This window comes from Corapipo altera, unplaced genomic scaffold, assembly GCF_003945725.1.
Source record: "Corapipo altera isolate COAL_440 unplaced genomic scaffold, ASM394572v1 61411, whole genome shotgun sequence".
NCBI classification, from domain to species: Eukaryota; Metazoa; Chordata; class Aves; order Passeriformes; family Pipridae; genus Corapipo; species Corapipo altera.
In genome coordinates, this window is record NW_020884875.1 from 5,220,326 (window position 1) to 5,227,164 (window position 6,839).

The 6,839-nt window shown below is 39.3% G+C and overlaps 1 long non-coding RNA gene across 1 annotated transcript; it reads right to left on the minus strand.

Moving 5' to 3' along the window:
- Window positions 1–1,642: 1,642 nt before the first annotated feature.
- Window positions 1,643–3,068, minus strand: LOC113943509. The gene is made up of 3 exons (XR_003526352.1): window positions 2,815–3,068; window positions 2,300–2,569; window positions 1,643–1,734 (listed from the first exon to the last, which is right to left on the minus strand). It is a non-coding gene; the product is annotated as an uncharacterized LOC113943509 (long non-coding RNA).
- Between the last annotated feature and the right edge of the window lie 3,771 nt (window positions 3,069–6,839).

Here is a 6,839-nt window from a genome sequence, read left to right on the forward strand (position 1 = left end):
GATGGATGGAGATCAAAATACAAGTCAGACCATTGTTTCCAGACCTACTAGTCTACAGATCCAGGTAAGAAAGACTGTAACAGCACAGCCAGCATATGTACCATGACAGTATACGCATCACCACATTTTTTCTGTTTTCTGAATTCCCATGTTGTACCATGAGTTCCACATTAAGAATTTTAGCAAGGGGATATAGGATGTACTAAGGACAGAAAATAAATACGTAAGATGTGAATGTAGCCCAAACAAGGATCATGTTTTTACTACAATACAGATAAAACAGGCCTTAAGTTCAAATTTTACAGCCCTCAAACCTGGGTTTTTACACTAGAAGCACAGAAATAGGTACCCATAAAGATTCTCATCTAGAAACTTTCCTTGTAACTAGCTGTTCCTTTTAATTGGACATAGGCTTGCTAGAAGTGGTATAAAATGCCAAAAAGAATGATGAACAGGGACCTAAGAAGACTAAAATGAATAAATTTGTGCTAAAGAGCAACTAAATCCATGAGGTATTTTTGCCAAGATATAGTCTACTGTAAGATTTTACTGCTTTGTCCAGTAATACATTTTTCATCTTTAAGACTGAGAATCATGCTATTTGCTCTCAGTTACTTATTACACACCGTAGTAATTCTTAGTGTTGTTGAAAATATTTGTGTACATCTGACAAGGCTTTCATTTATTGCAATACTTGATAAAACTTTTCAAGATACGATGTAACTCAGTTACTTCAATATAAATATGAGAAAAAGTTATTTATAGAGTTTCAGAGATTTAAAAGACTTCAGAAGAATACTTGGAGATGAAGAAGTTAGCATAAAGAAGAGAAAAAAGGTCAGAGGTAGCATATATAATTAACTATAAGAGTTCTATCACTTATCAAAATAACTTTACAAAAATATTAAAAGATTGATCTAAAATCTAATAAAACTAATATCAAAGTCATATTACAAGTTCATTATTATGGAAAGGACTGCCATACTCAGTAGACTCACATTCAGCCAGGCAATACCAGCATACTGTGTCACTTCCCTTTAGTAACAGCCTCGTTACTCTCTACACCAGTTAATTACACCAAAAAAACCCCTTCCATCTTCCATAATGGTTTTGCAGAAGAAACTAGCTCCAAAGATAGACTTGGCTACCTTTAGATGTCTAAAGATAGGTGATTTTTTTCCTAAAAGAAATTTTTATTTTCTGTCCTAGTTCTGGGTAAGATTTGACCTATCACATCAAGCACATGATCATTTTTGTTATTGAAAAAAACTAATAACTGCTTTTTTGCCTCCTCAGCTGTGGGGGTCATGGTCATGAATAATAAATGTTCAGTAAAAAAAAGCATTTGCGTGTGTGTGACTAACTTGGCTGAAAGCATCCATATAGTAATCTTACTAAAAATACTAAAAGGTTTAGCTAATTGCAGAGTTGGCTTGAGATCCAGAACTAAAAAATTAGTCATGGATTTATGAAAATATTCCACCACCCTTAGAGAAAACACAGAAAAAGCACATGATTGTTATTTATAAGATTTTCTATCCCTGCCCTTTTCCTACACAAGACTACATTGTTTTTAATGTCGGGACTAGTCTTCCTAATTCTTATACCTTGTATTTTTTCCTGAATATAGTTCATTATTTTCCTTGTGATCATGTCTCTGGAGCTGGCAGCTCCTGTTCTTTTTTGTACATTGTATCCACAGCCATTCTTCAGTTTATGACCTTCAGTTATGACCTGAGGGGCAGATTCCAGTCAGCTTCATTCCTCCAGCTATGAATTTACTAAAATAGGTGCTCACACATTAACACCTTCAAAACCTTCTGGATATTCAGCAAAGGGTAGTAACAGTACAGCTTAGCTGCTGCTTCTAGGTAAAAGGGTTGCCCCTTGCAAAAGGTACCTATTTCACTTGTGAGTGTGCCTTTTGCTGTTGGCCACAGAACCAGAGTCCCTGCAGGGCTATTTGCATTGCCTAGCATATCAGGGGGGATGTGGCTTCTCTTCATTTCCCCTTAAAGGACCTTACATTTATGACAATGACTTCCTCTACACTTGAAAATGGTGGTTGCAGTGAGCCATTCTGTCAAAAGGAGACAAAGGGAGGAAAAACCCTTCAGAATCTGTAGCTAACATTGGTTTTAAAAAGTAAAATACATACAGTATTTGTGTTTTGAATGTATGCAATTTTCATAAACACAACTAAATTGCGTGGTTATCCACCTAGGCATCTAACAGGCTTATGCATAAGGCAGCAGTACCTCCATATGTGTCAAACACATTGAAAATATTGTAGGCTTACTTTTTTGAGAATGTTTTCTGTAGGAAGGCATCTCTGGCAACTGTCCTGCCCAAACCCTTGCTCTAGGCAGGGTCATAGACAGCAGGTCGCCCAGGGCCTTGTCCAGTCAGGCTTTGGGCATCTCCAAATATGGAGATTCCACAATCTTTCTGGGCAACTCATTATAGTGTTTGACCACCTTCAGAACTATTCAGTTCATAGCTAGTTTCTGTGTTGTCTAAGTTTTGATTTGGCTCCCTGCCAAGTCCCCAAGACCCAGCACAAAACCTCCTGCAAAGAGCAAAAGAGAAAAAAAATTATGAAAAAATTCAGACTAGCCAAACTGTATTAAAATATATATATGTATTTACATATAGTACAGTTATATACCGTTGAAATACTATATACAATCCCAAAAGGGAAAGGGAAGGAGAAGGGGGAAAAAAGGGACAAAAAAAGGACAAAACCAAAAGAGATATGCACAATCAAAAACTCAGGATCTAGCAAACTAAAGAATTAGCAAAAGAATATCTTACTACTTTCCTTTGGACAGCAGAAATCACACTGAACGACCGCCGCCAGACTACTGGACCCTGGATCGGCACAAACAACAGGCCCTGTAGGCCCGGCCAGGCCTCAGCTCCCCCACAGGAATGAGACCGACCTGCGGAAGACTGCTGTCTCCAAACCTTGCCAGAAGGGAAGAGAGGAAGAGGCTTCTCTCTCCATCTATTTATGTGTTTGGTTACGTAAAGGAATAGGATGGAATACTTACTTACTTACTTCCTGGTTACCAGGAAGGAAGGCCTAGACCCAAAACTGTTACATGTGTTCAAATGGAATTTCATGTATTTCAGTTCCTGCCTGATGTCTCTTGTCTTTCACTGGGCACCACTGAGAAGAGCCTGGCTCCCTCTTCTTGTTTCTCCAATCAGATTTTTATACATATTCATAAAATCCCTCTTGAACCTTCTCTTCTCCAGACTGAACAGCGCCAGGTCTGTCAGCCAGGCCTTGTACATCAGATATCCTAAGCCTTTAATCACCTTCATGGTCCTTTGCTGGACTCTCTCCTGTAGGTAGCTGTATGCATTTCTGGTACTCAGGAGCCCTAGGGTGGACACAGTGCTCCAGATGCGACAAATACAGTTCCAGTTCTCATGAAGAAGTCAGTCTGAATGGAAGGATATGGATTTTATGTTATTAAACTGATTGTAAATATCAGAGCTGCAGAAACAAACCACATAAGCCCTTGGGCATTGCCAGAAGATGAGTCAAAGGGTGCACCTATCTGCCAAGTGCAAGAGGGCCAGGCGTCAGTCTGAGTACTGGCTGCGTGATTGTGCTGATTAACTCCTGGCTCACACAGTGGCTTTTCACAGTGCCTCCTCCAGCCAGCTCCCTCCAAAGCAGGACTTGGACATGAGCAGGGAGATGGCTGACTGCAAGGACCACTCCCAAAACACAAGTCAAGTAAAACAGTGCTTGAGAAACAACAAAAATTGTGTTGGCTCTTCAGCAGGGAACTCTATAGTCCAATATTGGCACTACAATTCATAGCACTGCTAGAATATTTGTTCACATCCAGTATTTGCCAGTTTCAACTTGGAAGCAGAGGAGAAACTCAAAACCAACAAAAACGATGCTATAAAATATGATATGGGCTGTCAAACACACCTGACAGGGAAAGAGTAAAGAAACTTGTCCTTTTTTATTTTAGTCTAGACATGATTATTATGACTCAAACCTTATATCTTACCACTCACTCAAGGAGATTAAATTTTAATTAATTGCTGATTGCTAACTACTGTTTTATAACTGATGTTTATTCTCAAAAGAAAATTGAAATAAGATTCATCATTATGCCTTTTTGTATGCCTGTTCATTCACCCCAATATTTAGGGTAAAATGATCTAGACACAAACCATGAGATATTTTTAGAACAGTGTGTCTCAAGAATGTAAGACAGGCCTGGCACATAGCTTCTAAAAAATCCTTTACCCAGGTCTTGATTTTTCAAAATGTTTTTTTAATACTGAGAGACTGGAATCAAAATAATGGTGTTGTAACTCCACCCACACGATACAACATTTACAAATTCTATTTTCTAAATATGTTTTTGACAGTAGCTTGATTCACATCTCACTCCCTAAATAAAACCAATGCTTTCTACCATTTAGAAAGGTTGGAAGAAATGTTAACAGCATCAAGACTCTGCAAAAGCAGCAGGTATGAACTGAATTATACAGGGAACATTCTGGTGAACATGAATATTGGTGGATAAGGGAAGAGAGAAAATCTTTTCCTGATCCCTACAGAGGGGGAGGTGATATTTTTTAACTAGAAAACATGAATTTACAGAACCACCATTTCTTTTAAGCCAACTGCTGTATGAGTCAACAGTCTGATGGCTGAAGTTTCAAAGAGCAAGCTCCTCATCCAAAGGAGCAGGGATTTTGAATCCTCAAAGAGTCAGAATACACAGAGAGACTTCTTACTGGCATTTTAAAGAAAGTTTTGGGCATCACTGTGGTGTAGATTCATCTTCTATGCAGTAAAAATGGGAGGAGCAGTGCTTCACAACTTGGTATTCCTTAAAATAACAAGTACATTCTAAGTAGAGATTGTCATTAATAAACATCTTTTCTACAGCTATAGAAGCAACTATTTACAATCCCAGCAGCCAGTAGATTGATTGAATCAATCTTTCTTTCTGTCTTATACCTCTTCCCTTTCATAGGAGACAACAGGGCACTATTCAGGCTTGCCATATCTCTCTTTTATTTTTCCTTGTTTGCATTCCCGAACACAACTGCAGGCTTCTGCTTTAAATATGTTCCATCCAAGGAGCAATCTCTAAGGACACATCATTATCACCCTGTGTATTGGCAGTCAAGAAAATTCACACATCAAACAATCCTCTCAAAACCATGGCATTTTAATCATCTCCAATCAAAGAGCCAAGAAGAGGAGGGGGCACAGACATCCTGCCAAAAAATAGAAAAGTCATTCTGTGAGACTCTGCCTTGCCTGTTGCATCACTTGGGCATCAAGGACCAAAAATGTGAGTGTGACTAGACATCAGAAGTTCAGTTTGCATTCAGAAGGCAAATGCCTTGAATTGTTTGCATTCATAAGCGACAGTATTTTAGAAATCATAGAATCATAGAACTTTAAGAGTTGGGAGAGATCTTAAGGATCAGCTAATCCCAATCCCCTTGCCATGGGCAGGGACACCACCCACTAGACCAGGTTGCTCCAGGCCTTATTCAGTCTGGGCTGGGCTTGTCCACTGCCTCCCTGGGCAACCTGTTCCAAGGTCTCACCACCCTCATAGTAAACAATTTTTTCCTATATCTAACTTAGATTTCCCCTCTTTCAGTTTGTACCCATTTCTTCATGTCCTATCATCCAAAGACCTAAAAACCAAGAAAAGTGGCCAGGATAAGAGCATGGGCACCGCATGGTGGTAAAAATGAACAGCCAGCTGGCTCAGAGAGCTGAGTGAACACAATACTTTTGCAGTGAGACTTTGCACTAAAGGTACCTAGCCAATAAAAAGGCTCTGATGATTTTATTTGAACCATGACACAGACATCCCCAATGAACACATTTCCAAAATGTGTAAGTGGAGTCTTTGAAGAGCAGCAAATGCCAAGAAAAGAGAGAATTTGAGAGAAATTTGTATGAACTAGCAATGAAGAAGAAGGTTTAGGAAATAGCCATAGGAAATGAAAAATAAAGATGAAGGGGTACTGTGAAAATGAAGAAAGTTTGCGAGAATGAGAGCTGAAATCCTACCCTTCCTGCAGGCCAGAGGACTTAGGTCATTGCCTCCAGCTGAGCCAAGGAGTTCTCTGAAGGAACACTGTTAGAAGTCCAAGCAAGAGTTGAGGTAAAATGGAAAGACTTAGTGTATTAAAAGCCCCAAGGAGAGCAAAAGCATTTTAAGACAGAGCACAGATCAACCATGCAGAGATTTTTAGGACTAAGAATATAAAAACTATTACTGATTTCATCTCTGTAACTTGTTGTCCTGCTGACACACAAGGGGGAGCTGAGAAAGAAGATCCTTGGAGCCTTTTGTTTTCCCAGGAGCTACATCCAACCAGTGTATGCTAGCATATTTCTACCTAGAATGAATCCTTGGGAAAGGCTGTAATTTGAATATTTTTGAGGAACAGGTTAGTGGTTGTATCAGTGGCAACAGCTTGGGAAACACCTTAACTGTGGGAAATGGAGCAGTTGTGCCTGTGTGGTGTCTGGCTGTGCAGTGCTTTGGCATGTTTGGAGAAGCAGTTGCCAAGACGTGAACTGGACGATTAGAATAAAGGTGAGACTGATGTATGTCACTGGGAGTGACACCACAGACACTGGTGAAGGACAGCAATATCACGAACAGCTGTGGCTAATGGACTTGACTTATGATGTTGAAGAGCACTGGCACATTTTTGTGTGGCCATCAACCTGCAGATGAAGGAGAAAAATTTCAGAAGAATTTTATACTGAGCCATAAATGTGTTTCACAGATTTACAAACAAAAACAAAAATCAAACAAAAT